This window comes from Corvus brachyrhynchos, unplaced genomic scaffold (assembly GCF_000691975.1).
Source record: "Corvus brachyrhynchos isolate BGI_N302 unplaced genomic scaffold, ASM69197v1 scaffold116, whole genome shotgun sequence".
NCBI classification, from domain to species: domain Eukaryota; kingdom Metazoa; phylum Chordata; class Aves; order Passeriformes; family Corvidae; genus Corvus; species Corvus brachyrhynchos.
Window position 1 is genome coordinate 3,831,576 of NW_008240221.1, and position 16,990 is coordinate 3,848,565.

Here is a 16,990-nt window from a genome sequence, read left to right on the forward strand (position 1 = left end):
CCACCGGTCAGCCAGGGCCAGAAGCTGTCCCTCAGCCTGGAAGCAAAGGCAAGAGGGGCAAGCTGCTGTGGGGGGACTGATCACTTCTTCCTTCTCACTCTTCAGAACAAAAGGAGTCGATGCACTAAATGATCTGACATTTGCTTTCGTGGTGGGTTTTTTTTTTTTAATTCCAAGCGTTCCCTAAATAATGGGAACAACGGGGCTTTGCACCTGGGAAGGCCGTTGTGCATTTCTCTCCGATAGGCAGGATATCAGGGTTAGCTAAATATGAGTTCAGCTGCGGGACTGACTCACCGCTTGTTCCTGGAACTGTCTGAAGGAGGGGAGGATGCTGTGGGCAGGCTCTAACTGTATCATCTGGGTTAGGGCCGGTAGCAGATGGTCCTAAAAACATACTTCCATGTGGGTTTAAAATAGCACAGCACCCACAATCAGCTGAATGGGGAAATGTGAAAAAGGCTTGTCACACAAGGAATGCTGCTGTGAAGATCTGCAGTCAGGAGGGGATCCAAAGTTTCACCAGCCCTCACAGTATAGAAGTGCCCAAGGCTGTCTCCTTGCTCACACTGGCTCACACCACTGCTGTGTCCCACCAGCCCTGGAAGGGGGATTCTGGCCTTCCCATCATATTTTATGCAAGAGAACAAACTTTTTTCCCCCCACCATAAAATAAAATGAGGAAACTTTCTCTTAAAGCAGCTTTTCTAGTTAAGTAGCACTCCCTGTCCACTGCATTTAAGCCCGAAAAACTGCATTGAAAAAAAAAGAAACTCTTGTCCTTTGTGAGTCAACCTACTGTTGTGCTGGTCAGCAGCGACAGCCCTAAATAGTGTGAGTCTACAGTTACATCCTGCTGGCTGCCCTGATGCCACACACAGAGTAAAAGAGGTGGTGACGGGAGGGATTGGCAGACGGCTCCAAGGCGTCAAGCAGGCGGCTCTCCCGAGGAGGCAGCTAAACTACCCCGGGGTCAGCAGGGAGCAGCCCAGGGAGCCCCAGAAAGATGCCCCCAGCGCAAGCCTTAGGTGAGTGTCCACATCGCAAAGCAGCCCAAGGAGAGTGTCCAGCTGGCCATGGGAGGCACAGCAGCGCAGGGAGCACTGCAGCGCTGCCCTCTTCCTTGCCCCAGCCCACCCGAGGCCGACGTCATGCAGCCAGCAGTGGCTGTCCCCACCTCGGAGGTGCGCATTTCCTTAGCTCCTTCTAAAACCAGCGCAGAGACTCATTTCTGCGCACCTCCTGGGACTCTGCCAGCTCATGTCTTCTTGAAGAGAGCTGGGGTGACTTGCTTCTCACGGCTCAGGTTAACTCCCAAAACTCCCTGTGCCTGAGGGAGTGGGATGAAGTGAAAACTGAGGAACTGGATTGCTATTGTGTGCCTGACTTCCTTAGGCTGATGAGTATACAGAGATGCTGCGGAGAAAAGAACACCCTTCCATTCCCCCATCCCTCCCCTTGTCCTCCCTGCTGTAAGGGCTGTTACTGACAAAAAACACTGATTCCTCTTCATTCCCCATATTTGTGTCTCAGTAGATAAGCAAATAGACCAGCAAAGGTTTCTTGCTTGTTCCCCTCTTCCCCACCTCCTGCCTTTTTGCCATGCAAGCACCAAGAGCAGTCTGGCCTGTAACCTATAGAGGAAGAGAAATATCACAGGCACATCTGTTTTTACAGCTAACTGGCCACAGTTTTTGAAATGGGCAGAAGTGGCACACATGAACAAAAAGAGATCCCTGAGAAGTCATGGCTGCTGTGGGAGCCTGGCTCTAGCTCCTAGAGCAGTTCATGGCACGTCCCACTGACGCCAGAAAGACATATCGAGGTTTGCTTGTGATTGCACCAACTCCTGGTGGAAACAGGTCCAGCCCCCTTTGCTCCGCTGGAACTTGCACGAGTACACAGCAGTGCATTTGGTCCTCTGTTTGAAACATGTTTCAAAAGCAAAGATTTTCCCAGGCATTACCCCAGCCTTAAAAAGTAAACACATGGTGTCTAAACCTTGCACTTAGTTTTCAACATCTCCTGTAAACTGCTTTTAGCACTGCAAGAAAGCATTTCAGAATGCATTTTAAAAAAATATTTTCTGTGTTTCACTTGACTGGGTTTTTATCAGCACAGAACTATTAGTACAGCACTGGCTTGTTATGCACTTATTGCCAATACAATAAAGGCTGTAACAAGAGATGTTTTAGATGAAGATTATTACTGCCAATAGTTGCAGAGAAAGTGCTCATTTGGGCAGAGTGGGCTGAGGGGAGGAAGGGCTGTTCTGGTTTTTGCTGCAGCCTTCACTCATTACTTTTTCCAGAAAGCATTAAGCTTCCTGCCTGCACTTGCAGTTCACATCCCACAATTTTATCTAGGCTGAGCAATTTTAAGAGATGGGAAAGCTATTTGAGTTCACACAGGGTTGCCCTTTTCACCCATGTCTTCACATTTTGGTTCTAGCCAGCAGCAGTAAAGGAGCTTCCCTCCACATTCACCTCCACCCAGCCCCACGAAACAGACACAGTCATGCAGAAATGGTCACTACTCTTCTGTTTAAACTAGAGTTGCACAAATTGGGCAGGGCACTTCTTAGATGTAGAGGAAGACACAAAGGCACAGTCTTAAAATATCCGAATAGCACTTCTGTTTCTGCCTCCAAGTACACACAGAAGAAATTCTCCAGAATCAATAAGATAATCTCTTTCCTTATTGCTTATGCAAACTATATGCCCCTTTAACTGGAAATTATCACCTCCCCAAGATCCTGCGTATTTTTACTGCCTCTCCATCTCTCCCCAAGAATTCAACATACAATAGTGAAATAATGAGCCTAACATATGCTGCAGTCTGAGTACATAATATTTTGCAATAAATGTAAATTATATATATATAAACAGAAAGAGAATGACTGTGAGAAAGAACAAGCCTACCTACTTCCCATTCATGTTATGCAAACACCTTTCACATGTGTCTTTGCTCACTGAATGCAAACAGTGAGTATGCATACAGCTATGCCCACAAAGCACGCATTTCTCATTAAAACCCATGCAATAAATTTGTATCTGATTGACTTTTAAATCCTCCATCTTCCCACAACTACATCTTCCCCAAATCTAGTGGTCCAAGTCCTGTTCACTTCTTCAGGCAGTCTTCCGAGTCTTCTGCCTCCATCAGTGGAAAGCGTCTTCCCATCCCTGTCAATGTTACTGGCTTGAACGCCAGGACTGGTCACATCCAGTTTCACACCATCGGCAACAAGGTGAAGAGGTGGTACATGGAGTTGGTATCATGAAAGGGGAATAGACTCTGCTTTCCAACAAGGCAATATTTTTATGGAAAATCAAGGCACACGAGGACATTAACATGCTTCATTTTCACATAGGGGAAAGTTTTTCTCAGATTATTTTTAGAAAGATTTAGTGGTTTTAATTTTGGTAGTTGGATCCTAAAAAAGGAAGCATGGCACATGGCCTCTTAAAAAGTTGCAAAACCCACTCTCAATAAAATTTAATATGCCCTGACTTGGCTTTCCTTTAATGTGCACTGTGTGAAGTACAGCGGTATAACATTTTTAGCATCAATCATTTCAGCACACTTCTGAGTAATGCGACTACCTCACACCTCTGCAGATAGGACGTTTATTCAACAGTGCCACTTATTTTCTCTGCACTATGTGCACGTCTGCACACCCACAAACACGTGTATCACTGGCAGCATTTCATTGCTTTCCAACTGCCCAAGGGAGGAGTCACTAAGTGCAGAGAGATCAAGAGAACTGTGCTGACACAAACTCACTCCCAGCAGACCAGATTGTCATCCCAGCAAAACAGGAGCCCTGGTGAGTCCATGCTGCTATGTTCTCTGGGTGGGCACTGCTGTGTCTGTGTGCATGTCTAGGTAAATTTCCCATCCACTAATCCTTGATGGAACAAAAGTGGCCAAATCTGCTGCTGCAGCGAACGGATGGAGTCCTGCGTAACTTGACAGAGCTGTAGCAGGTTACACCCACTAAGTGGTTGGCTCCAGGAATGAATTTTGCTGCCATAGCTATTATGTGAAAGCAGCACTACTGTAGATTGTATTATTTATCACATATTTATGTCACTGGTGCAGTCAGGAGAGTGCAGCATACAATGAGGAGGAGCAGGGCCACCTAGCTCACCAAGTCCAGTCCCTCCAAAATCACATAAATAGATGTTCTGCCCAGAACGGCCTGTGAACACTGTGAACATTTTCGCTGTCACACCCACACCCCCACACCCCACCTGAAATAGATAAAAAGCATAGTGTTCTACAGGAAGCATGAGACATGAAAGTGTCATCCATGCTCTGGGCCCCAGAAGTAACAGAGAATTTCCTCCCATCCCCTAAAAGGGTCCATTCAGGTACCACCATGTATCCTGGGTGCCACAGGGAGCTTTGGCTTTGTGAAGTTAAAATGTGTACAACACAGGAGTGCACCCATCAGGGCTGAATATTTATTCAAGTAGATACCGAACAGTAACATTTTGGCTAAAAACATAGACTTCCTTGAACTGCGAACCAAACTTCCTACAGGGTGGGTTATATACCAAGACTGTACAGAAGAGGACTGCAGGAAGAAGCCCTTGTTAGTCAGTATGTCCCTTGTTAATCTTGTTAGTCAGCATGTCACTGCAAAACATATCAATAAGACCATATTCCCCACGGGCAATGCTATAAAGTAGCAAAGTGAAAACTACTGCTGATTTAAAGCAAGAATCCCCATTTTCCTAAAGCTAGTTTTCCTCTGGGAAACATTTGTCGTAAAACACAGAGATCCAGCACGTTTGGGTTTTTAACGGGGACAGTCAGATCAGTTCAGCTTCAAACCTCTCATGTGAGATATTCATTAACTTTTTCAAAGGAACAGGTCGATTTGAAAGCAGAATTAGACACTTCATATGTAATGATCCAGTTATCACCTAAGACTGATTTTCAAACAATTGGATGTGAACTGGCCACAGGACATGGTTAAAAGGAAGTTCGTAGAAAGACAGCATGGGAAATCTAAAGCCAAAATACATATGGCCTAATTTAAAAACAGGATTAAAGGAAATTCACAAAGTCATTTTGCTGCCAGATTTAATTAGTATGTTTAATATGTGAGATCACCTGAATCTACTTTTACTTGTTTTGTGTCCCATTAGGAGTTTCACAGGAGCAGTAATATGATTGAGTGGCCCCTGTGAGGGATGAAGCTTAGGCTGCTTTGAAACAAATTGAATTAATTTGAAATGATTCTTTCCAGGTATGACATTCTTGGAAACAGATGTCGGGATAAGGAGGGAGGGCATCAAAAGGACTGATAGATAGACCTAAAACCGTACCCACCTTTTTGTATGTACATCGGCACCTTTTAAATATTTCCAGAAATATTGTAGAAAGCCTGATCATATAAGATTACAATTGATGATACTCTACAGAATTATGTTACCATTTGAGATATTACAGTGGCAAGGGTCCTCACACAAATTTTCCATCTCTATCACTTCTCTAAAATGTGAAAGCTGTGGGGAATGGGTCATGGGACCTTTTTTGGTAAGATGTTAAAAGAGTAAATTTGTACTCAAATTTACACATGGTGAGTGAAACAGGCCAGACTCCAGTTCGCTGGCTGAGACAGAGCCATTGTGGAGGAAAGGGAGCCTTATTTTGAGTGGCATTCACAGCCCTTCCACTAGGTTTCACTATCGTTGATTGATTTTACATGGAAGTCACTCAGGAGCTTACATTGCTGAGTAGCAGTGCAAACTCCTAAATAGGATAGAGCAGATTTATACTGTTTCCCAAACAAATGGTATCATAAATGCTTTAAATAGTACAGTTACACAGCTAAAATACTGTATAACAGCAGAGGAGGTGGAGGTAAGGGCAATAAGGATAGTATCAGCAGAAAAAGTGTTCTGAGAGTGATTTCTGGAGACTCAGAACATCTAAAATTTACACCCAACTCTGTAAGCTACAAGTGCTCAGCTCGCCTGAAAACAAGCCCATGCATATGCATTCTCATTTTAACCTACAAAAACATTTCAAAATCCAGGCCCTGATCTGGCAAGATGCTGAATGTTTTCCCTTTTCATCAGACAAGCCTCTAAAGAGATACTGAAGCGTGCATACTGTAGGAGCCGAAGCGCAGCCACAAAGGCTAATTTACCCAGCCAAAAAGCAGTCATTGCTGCCACTGCTATGCAGACATACCCACTGCCTTCAGCAGAACTTCAGTGAAGACTGAGGGCACTTGTCACTTCACAGGGAGCACTCAGTGTCTTCCAGGCTCACACTGGGTCTACATATGGATGAGCCAAATATTTTTCACTACAAACACTCTTCCCCTTCCAGGCCTCCTTCGCTTTCAGTTCTGAAGGGTGAATTCATTGAAAACATCTGCACTACTAGAAACATTCTGTGCTTTTTCCAAACCTCATCCCCATGGTGGCTCTGTAGTAATGGAGAATAGACAGAGCTGCATAACACAAGCCTGCAAGCAATGAACTGCAGTAGGAAGAGGATACCAAATGCTGCAGCTTTGCCTCCAGTACCTAGGCACTATCTGGGCTCTGCTCACCTTCTGCCCTGTATTCTGCTCTCTGCCATACAGCCAAAAGCATTCCCCCTCTGCCATACAGCCAAAAGGCTTCCACAGAAACTGCCACATCCCACTGCACTACTCCTACCTCCACGATACAGAACACATCTTCAACAAGTTCCACTTAGCAGTCTGTCACGTTACCTTCTGCACACCTAGGAGTTGCTGCATGCTTCCCTCAGTATCAAGGCCAATTCTGGAATTGGTTTTGGGGTATTTTACATAATTGCTATCTCTCCTTCTTTTGTCATTTTTCCTAATTTTCTTTAATTTTGCAGACTTGCTGCACTAAATAAAGGGCTCTATAACCATGTCACAACAGCGTGGTAGAGGCATGAATGGGACTGATCCTGTGCCATTCACAAGTGGCAGCAACATACTGGGCTAAGACTTCAAGAGCATATTTATGGCAGCAAACTTTAAAGAGCCACATGAAATCTTCAAACAAGGGAAAGGAAAAGATGTATTTTTGTTTGGGGAATAAGGGATGTGGACCAGCCTTCAGCAGGCCTACCAGGAAGGCATGTGTAAGGGCTTGCATGGCCATCTGTTTCTCCTCCTTATCAGCACTCCGGTGCCAGCTGCCTCTGTGGCTGAGCCGTCCCACGAGCAGGCCCCCTGCCCGGTCCTGCGTTGCCTCTGTCTACTCCTCACTAATCCCACATAACTCTATGAGCTGCTTCCTACCGGCCCTATTTGGCCCCACCCCACTATAAACCCCGTATAAATCACGGGGGGGAAGCTGGCGTCTCCGCGCTGGTGCCTGCTCGCAGTGGTGCTCCCTTCCCTGAGCAGTTTCTGAGGCACGCGAGTAGATGCTGCACTTGCTTTACTGTGCCGTGGAAGTGTGGTCCAAGCCTGAACAACCACGGGATTTGTTTGCTGACCTAGCACCTATATCCCAGTGCTGCCGTGCCCAAACTGCAATTAAAACTGCAAAAGCAGCCCAGAAGTCAATACCCCGGATAGACAGGCAAGATAAGAAGCTAATAGCAGATAGAGAGGCTGATAGGCGAGTTTGAAAGCTGCAGCCACCTGGGAGCCATGCACGGTGATGCAATCCAGCAGTGGCAGTTGCCAAAGTCATTCTGACAGCAGAGGCCAAGGGTGGGCAGGGCGCCCGCAGGGGCGCCGGGGAGGGGAGCTGGGTCCATCTGTGCAGAGGTGTGAAAACAGCAGAGCCACAGCCAGGCTCCCTTTGGGGCGTCTCACAGCACTGGCAGCACAGCACTCCACTAAGCCTTGTGCTCAGAGACCATGAACAACCGGGATTGAAAAAATATGTGTAACCTGGCTGAAGGACAGCAAGCTGCTGGGGGAACAGAGAGGGAAGGCAGGAGAGCGTGATCGGCTGTGGATATCTGGAGGATACTGACCCCAGCAAGGGCATGGAGGCCAAGAAAGAGAGCAAGAAATCATCTAGGATGCTGAGTTTTGCGTTACTGTTCCCTGAATGAAATACTGGATGAAATTTAAAGAACAATGAAACTCAGCCAGGCAGGACAGGCTGGCAGATGCTCTGGCATTTCATCTCCTTTGCATTCCAGCACCCTCGTAAGCAGGATAACAGGGAGGTAGGCATGGGAGTTGCTCCCACAGCTCACCCAAGGCACAGCAGCCAGACCTGGCCTTCTCAATTCACTTGCAAAGGTGGAGAGGATCCATCTCTATTGTAATATCTTTCAGCCCAGGAGGCATGGTCACGGACCAACCACGAAAACAATTCAGAACAAAACAATGATGCCACTCCCCGAAGAATTACCCATTGATCTAAGTGTATGAGAAGTAACAGCAATTGGATGTAGTCTCTCCACCAGGGACTTAGAAATTTACAGTGAGTTGCCACAGCACTTTCACTAGCTTTTCAGCCTTCTCTCTAGCTTTACTGCTTTCCAGCCAACAAATTAGTCTATGCAAAAGCCAACACTGAATGCATTTTTCACTTTAACCTACATGTTGAACTTCAATGTCTTCAGTGAACCCAGGGTTAAAGACGGACTGATGTAATTTTCAGGATGAGTTTATAAACTCAGATCTGTCCCAGATTATTACAGACTTGTTGTTATATCTATAATAATAACAACTTCATAATTTACCTGTTTGTCTCCAAGTACAACGGCTATTTCCTACTAGTTCCCAAATACTGCTACCAGCTCAGCAGGAGTTGGCTTTGTGACAGACCTCCACATCAGGACTAAGGATGGTGCAGGACTGACAACTGAATTACAGAGGGAAGCACTTGCTTTTACTTCAGTTTTGAAGGCTCTAGCAGCAAAGGTCACACCATTATCCCCAACACTGGCTTCCAGAACTTCCCTTTCCTGGGCTGTCAACTGAACCAGCTATTACAAACCTCTGACTACCTCTTGAAGGAGTCAATACTCTGTACAGCTTATTTCTTATTTTACTTTTAAGTGGTGATTTGTATTACAAAACAAGCTATGATCCCAGTGTCCTTGTGCTAGGTGCTACAAAAAGTTTTTTGTGAATTTTTTTGCAATGGGAACCTAGAAGCTAAAAACAAAAATATTTAGGAAAAAATTAAATGGAGAGGACAAGTTCTACCACTGTATCAAACCTAAATTCCTATTGAAGGGTACATTCTCACTTGAAGAAATTATTACAGAGCCTACTGGAGTTTCTGTGGATTTTACTGAGACTAAACACTAGAAATATTTCATATTTGAAACAGAAAGGCTAAAACTTCCTGACCAAACACCCTAAACAATGTACAAATGTGTATTTGAGTGAGATATGAATTCTGACTGGATCCAGTCCCATGAAGGTCAATTCCATGTCATACAGTACAAAGCATAGCTCTAAGATTAAAGAGAACTGAAAAGAAATCCTTGTTCTGCTTTGGTAATTCTCATTTACAGAGATGCAAAATACAAATATTTATAAACAATATTCTTACAGGAATTTGAGGGTGTTGTCCTTTTCAAATCATTACTATTTAAAGAAATTCTGAGCTCACTTAAAATGAGATGCAACATGTGAGTATGCATAGCTTTGTTGGAGAAAATAAATGCTATTAAAAATAAAATTAACATTGGAAAACCTCTGCCACTAATCCCAACCAATCAGCCTGGCAAGCTTGAAGGCAAACATGCAAGAAAGTCTCAGAGAATGCAATGATGCAAGAGGCAAAAGAATCTGCTTGCTTGGGTAAGATAGGTCACTATTTCACACCACCAAGACAACACCTCCAGGCTCTTTTATTTCAGTACTGAGCTAACCTGACTGTTTAGCTCACAAAGTCTTTTGGGACCAGATGATGATGAAGACAGTAGCAAGATAACTGAAGATTAAACTTTACAGATATTTCTGTTCCTGAAATTACTTCCCTTTCTCCCTTTCTCTACTCTGCTACTGGATCTGGCTCACAAGTTTCCTATGCCCTCTTAATAAAGTTAAAAACAATTCAACCAGCTGAGGATTGGATCCTAAATTTTTGTTGCTCTATTAGAAGAAAGTAAAATTAATGGTGCTTTTAAAGCCTCCAGAAGGTCGGCAAGAGGTGCATGGAGCACACTGTAACCTAGTGTTAAAACGAAGAGATTCCAGTCCCAGTTTCTCAGCCACCTTTAAGTCAGAGGTACAGAAGGAATCATATACCTGCAAAATGCAAATGAGGAAGGGGATGTGATGGACTGCAGGGCATAGGTAGTTACTCAACAGTATAAATAATTAGTAAAAAGAAGAGCTTATGAGTACAGTAGTGGAAGAGGTGCTTTAGAAGTGCAAGGAAATGCAGCTACAAACCCACTGAGCTGTGGGTGCTGTCTGCATGCTTCTATGGTGAGTGTTATTTTGAGGAGGTGAGGAATGCAAGGCAGGGGGTCTGTGGTCTATGGTTTGTTTTCCCATCAATACATATGTCTGACTTGGAGTAAAAGATTAACAAGACAGCTAGCAAATGCCCTAGGAGACAAATGGGTAAAATGCTGTTTGTACATGTCAGTTGAGGGAGGGCTCATTCTCGTCTCTCAGTCTCTGAATGAATCTGCTAGGATGCACACCTGCACCAGGAAGACTTCCTTGACAAGGTAACCCTTTCCTCTGCAGAACACATGAGCATGTCAGCAGACAGCTTACCTTACACATACATTCTTTCAGTCAATGTGGTTTGGAAAGAACCTTCCACCTACTTTTTTTTCTGCATGTGACGTACATTGCTGTATGTTACAGAAAAGCCCCAGGTAAAGTAAATGGAAACACTATCCAGCAGCTATGCACCTGGTGTTTTTGCATTTCCCAACAGATATTACAGTTGCTGGAATGATGTGTGAATCTCCTACAACACCTCCTATTGACAATTTAGTTTAGGTGTGTCATGAGAGAGATCTGAATTATTGATACTGATGACCCACAGCCTATTGCTAAAAACAAGGAAGAAAGGAAGTGAGGGAATTTATAGTTTAAAAACAAAAAGAAAAAAATGCCAAACTATAAAAGTTCACAAATATTTACATTCTCTACTTTTGACAGCAACTTTTCTATTACAGGCGGAAAAGACTGCAAACAGGCATGCTGACACTTAAATATTTCCGGGATGGTCATGGTGGTGGAGAGAACAGCTAGACTGTCAGTAAAGCTCACCTTTTCTAGGTATCAAAAATTCTGCTGTATTTTCCTGTCCTGTTGGCAATCTGTGCTACTGGTGATCCCTTCAGAGTTGATGGTGTAATGGTGTTGGCCTGAGTCCCACTGCAAGGAATGCAGTGGCACCCAGTCAACCACCAGTACTAACCACAATCTCTCTGCAGATCTTAACTAAACTGGCAGCTCAGCTTTGTGTAGTAATGCCACAAGAAATAGGAGCACCTTTTCCTTCCCTCACTATCTTTCTTTTTTTGTTCTTTTTTGATCTTTTCTGGAATAGTCTGAGGGAGTTAAGCACATTCCCTAAGGAGAGAACTGACCCACCACTTGTAACACTGTCACAACCTTCAACGTCTCTTATGTTCTGATGTCCGCTTTACCTGAAACCTGTCAAGTGTGAGTCACATCCATTTCCCTTATGCCATGATGGAGAGGAATGCTGATATGTGGGAACTGACAAAGCAGTACGAGGGAGCTGATGTTCACCTCTTAAACCTGATGAAATCTGCTGGTGAATCATAGGGTAAGAACTTGACCTCACCCATGAAGTTTCGTGAAGATTAAAAGAACTTCCTTGTACCTCCTTGTTGTGCCTCTGACTACCAGATTTATTGTCTGGAGATGAGCAGTTAAACCACCCCACTAAGCTCAGGGAGAATGAGTTCAAGTCTTGTCAAGGGCCATCTTTGACAACCCAGCTCAAAATAACATAAGCTATTCCTTTTGATGAGTCAAGAACAACTACTCCTTCTATTGAACACAACAGACAGATGTGGTTGGCTGAGGAAAGGAACACACTGAACCATCCCAGACCCTTTCATATCAGTGACATTGAATATATTTTTGTGTGAAAAGTCTGGAGCCTTGAATGAGAAGGTGATGTTGCAGGAAATTAGTCCTCAAGCAATGTTTCTATCTCACTTAAGTCTGGCAGCATGCAAGCGAGCACAGGATAAGCTTGTCCAAAAAAGCTGAGAAATAGTTAGGTAACTATAAGACCATCTACAACAACCCCTAAAAAGCAGGAAAAGGGAACATCATTAAATGAACATGATTTACTATGAACTGAACAGCCTTCTGTACGCAAGGTTCTTAGTCACCTAAGGATTAAAATGATCCTAATATTTGAGCTTCCTGTACACTCCTGACTGCAGCTCTTGAACTCATGAGGATTTGGGCCATAGTCACTGCCAGGGTGCTATGTCCCTCCTCCCTAAGAGTGCTGCCAGAATGCAGGAAATAAGACATATGTTAGTCCATCCTGTACTGTACTCTTACTTCTATTTTTTTCCTTCTTTGCAGCTGCAAAATACAACTGAGCAAGTTAAATTCCACTTCCCTTGAACACGGAAGCCAGCAGTGCCTTTTGTCACATGGTCACATCAGCAGACCACAACAACAAGCACAGTCACCTGGTGAAACAATCCACCCAGAGATTTGGAAGGAAAATTTCCTTCAGGCAGGTGACACTGGACATCTGGCAGTCCTCTGCTTCTGTTCTGAGAGCAACACCCACGTTGTAGGGCATGCTGCCAGAAGCTGCACCCACCTGGGATGTAGCCAGCCCAAGATGAAAGGGAGCACCAAATCCAGAAGGGGTGATTAGCATTCACTGATGTTGTTCAGGACACAAGTACCTGGGAACATGCTAGTTCCCCTTAGGTGTTCAGTACTGCATGGTAAAGTCATGGAACTAAGAAAGTTAATCAGGTCAGAGCCAGGCTTGCATATGCTTTCTCCACAGGAATTACAAACTAGTTGCCAAATATTCAGATTGGGTAATTGCTACCCAGACTACTAAGGATATGCAGCCCAAAAGAAGATAATTGCTCAGAGGTTCTGATAGATTGCATCACTCTCTGCCACAGTATATGACAAAATGAGAATTATCAACATGTAAGGATACAAGCCTGTGTGTACAGAAGAGCTGAACCCATCATGGCTGGCTGAAGCAGAAAAAACATTAACACCCAGACTGTTTATAGGAAAGCAATAATTTGATTCTGAACTCCAGAAGCATTTGAGGAATCCTGAGATTCCCTGAAATAACCTTCCCTTTCTTAGGACACAGGGGACAAGCATTCATCTTTGCTCTAAAATGTAAATTTGACCAAAGCTAATTTTACCCCAGTGTCTAGCTATGAGATCATTGTTCTAACAGCATACAAGTTTAGTCTCACACTGCCACATATTTTATGACCAAATGTAACTTGGAGCAGAGCCTGTACTGTCCATCAAGGGTGCTGCTGCATGATAAAAAAATCCATCATCCATTGTATTTAACGATAAAGCTTTGGTGAAAATCAGGCTACTTCTAACAAAAATCATTAGGAACTACTAAGATTAGGAAATAGAAAGATAGGCATCCAAAATATTACAACCTAATTGTATGTGAGAATGTAAGATTCCTGAAGCATTTCAGAGGCACATTTCTTCTCTGCAACCAAACAGCAATACAATCCAGAAAACAGAACAGATATTTATTCAAATTTTTACTCTATCCCAGCCAGTTGTGCATACAGTGCTGACTCAGGAGCAAACATTACAAAGCAGGAGCCGTGCAGGAACTTAGAAATCCAATTGTACATCTCCCAAGGGGAATCATTACAACAGTGTCAAACAGGCCTTAAGCAGGAGGAATGGGTAGGTGGGGGAGATCTGACAGCAGAGGAAAACAGTGCTGGTAGAAAAGACCCCCATAACAGCAGGTACAGTCGACACGCATAGCCTTCAGACTGAGGCTTTTAAGGAGAAAACTGATGGCCCATATTAAAAGCAAATAAGGAAGACATGGTGTAAATATAATAAGGAGAGAGAGCACATTGAAATATCTGGTGCAGGCCCCACTTCTGTGTGCCATTATGAGATTATACTCCTCTTTGTTTTCTTAGGTTTATAACTCAAATAGTTAATTTTAGACATGACCGCAAACAAGCAAATAGACTCAAAACTACATGTCTAAGAAAACTGGAAGCTGGCAATATTATTAGGGCTTATTCAAGGTACGACCCCTGGCCACAGATGAAATACTAATTAAAGGTTGCATTCAGTACCTTCAGAAAGTGACTATTCATCACAACAAGGGTGTTTTGTCTAATTGTGTAACATAGTTTTATTTTGCTATGCATAGTAAAATAGACCAAAATGTTAATGTAAGAAGACCACAGAGCTTTAGTGATGGGCTGAAACTTAGGACAGGCATGCGTGCATTAATATTTTACTTCAGAAAGTATGTAAGTCATTTCAATAACACTGTGTTTGTCTTCTGTGTGAGATAATGGATAGTCAACAGTCTTTTTTTCATTGTTGGGCAGATCATCAAATTAGTGTCTAAATTAAGGATCTGATTAATCTGCTTTAAATAATTTGTCCATACAAGTAAAATCACCGCAAATTTAACATATTCACATTTCTGGGGTTTTTTACCATTAAGAATAGGGGTTTTTATCAATGCCCAAATCACAGCTCCCTTAAACTGGGAGGTTTCCAAAATTCTGATCTTATACCATGCCTCTCTCTCCTACATATAAAAAAAATTGCTTCTTTATCTATTGTGAAAATATCTTTTTTCTTGTCACAGGAACTACAAATTCCACTGCTCCCATTCACACCAAAAAGAACATTACTCCCTAAACAGCACCACTTAATCCAAAACAAACAGTAAGATATCTAAAATATCCCTTAGTTTACTAAGGGACATAAGACTCAAGAGACAGAGCACCTCCTTCTTGGAACAAAGGAAGGAGAGAGGGTGGATTCAAAAGGGCTGTAATCAAAAGGGTCTAACTCATCTCCAAGTACCATGGCCAAATTTATGAGTGTTTCCACAGGAAAAAAAAAAGTGTCAAAAGGACATCCTGGGCTAGAATGCAGTAGAATTGATTCCCACAAGCCTGGGAATGTTGCTGGTTTTCACGATAGAGCTGTTAATCTTATAATAAAGTAACTTTTGAATGTATTTTGTACTCAGCGACGAGCTCTACTAGCAGTGACCGCAGTGTGAGCAGCCCTCCCCAGTAACAGGGCTGTGGAAATATTGCTGGAGGCAGGTCTTGCATTGCTTTCTTTTGTCTCTCCACTTAAGCTTTGCAGAAAGATACTACCAGAAGCACAGAAAGGCCACAAAACTGAAAACATAATTTTAAATCAAAAGGCTTTTAGTGGTTGTCTTAAAGGGGCTATCTGTGTTCCCAATAGTGACTATAGCAATTACATGACAAAAACATCTAGACAGGTGCATAATTTAAAAAGAGAAAGGACATCCTCCCTCTTTAAGAGAGGTCAGGCTTTATATTTCAGTAGGTCTGTTTGGCTAACAAAGGAGAAAAAATGAGGACAGAGTGAAAGAAGGAGGAGTGGAACAGCATAGGAAAAAAAAGATGAGATGAGAGAAAAGAATGGGCAGCAGAAAAAACAGCAGGGAAGGAGGATGAAAGAGAAAGATGACATCTGACTTGGACAAGGGGTGAACCACAAACCTAGTCATTGCCAGTGTCCAGGACAAAAATAACTCGTTTGTCCAGCAGCAGCAGGGCAGCTGCCAGTGCAGCAGGACAGCGTCCTCCCCACGCTGCTCTGCCCAGCACATCCCCAGCCCACTTCCAGGTCTGCCCCTTTCCCTGTGCTGTGTGGCAGAACTCAGTGTGTTCTTGCAGTCCCTGTGGTTGTGGTTAGGAAACTGCCGCATGATGGGTCTCAATAAAAAAAGTATTTTAATACAAGAAAAACAGGAAACTCAAGCACGTTTTGAGTCTAATTCAATTTCAGTTCCGTGATTCCTTTATTTTCTATGGACAAAAGGCATGTAACAAAATTATGAACTGGGACGTAAAGAAAGCAGAACTGTGCACATGACAGATAAAACTGGCTCATTATGTGAAAACTGAAGCCATGCAAAATAAAAATTCAGAGCAGATTAGAGCACCTCTCATCCAAAAACCAGTTAGGACCAGTCAAGCACATCCCAGCACCTGGACAGAGTTTGAGCAGAACATATATGAACAGGCGCAGGTCAAAGTTTCGCAAGGGGAGACGACCAGGTTATAAAGAAATGCAAATATTCTTTCTTCATTTTAAGCTGAAAGCAACCTCTGGTTTAGGAATCTTCAGAGGCAAGGTACAAGGTACAAGGTTCAATGTCAGCTGCCTCACACTCTCTTTGCAATATCAGTGCATTTCAGTGCTAATGTACTAAAGCATGACACTAGCTAAAGATAACCACATTCTATTGAGAAACACAACAATAGAAATAATGGAATAAGCACTTCATGCAATTTGCTAGGAATGTAGTTTGGACACCAACAGCCAAAACAAACTAAAATGGCAAATGCAAGGACTCTCTTTTGAAAAGATCTGCAAACAGACTCAGCAGCTTAACAGGGGGTCATATTTTCCACAAGGATAAACTGTCCTTGAACAATATTTTCAGTGTTCTGAGTACTAACCTGCTTTCTTTTCATATGGATTGCTCTCACCTACACTCCTTTTCCCTGAACAAATATTGACTGTGACCAATAAAGTTCTGCTCTCCATTTACGAGTTAAATAGCATCGCATTCCCACACGCTGCTTTATATACCCATACATTGAGCATACGTGCCCACAAAAAATGACATCTCCAAACTACGTCTGGTGGAATTATTTTTAAGCAATCATATTCACTGTAGATTTCAGTCCTGATTCATCAAAACATTTAATTCACTGTGGTATTAGATCTGTGAGCAAGAGGAATGAAACATTCAGCTCAAGGAAGAAGGTGACATATTTCACCAGCGATAAAGCATTTCTG

At 43.2% G+C, this 16,990-nt stretch overlaps 1 long non-coding RNA gene across 1 annotated transcript; it reads left to right on the forward strand.

Moving 5' to 3' along the window:
• The first annotated feature begins 3,741 nt into the window (after positions 1-3,741).
• LOC108449315 lies at positions 3,742-16,738 on the forward strand. Its single transcript, XR_001865475.1, has 4 exons — positions 3,742-3,829; positions 11,107-11,209; positions 11,484-11,726; positions 12,506-16,738. It is a non-coding gene; the product is annotated as an uncharacterized LOC108449315 (long non-coding RNA).
• Positions 16,739-16,990: the final 252 nt, after the last annotated feature.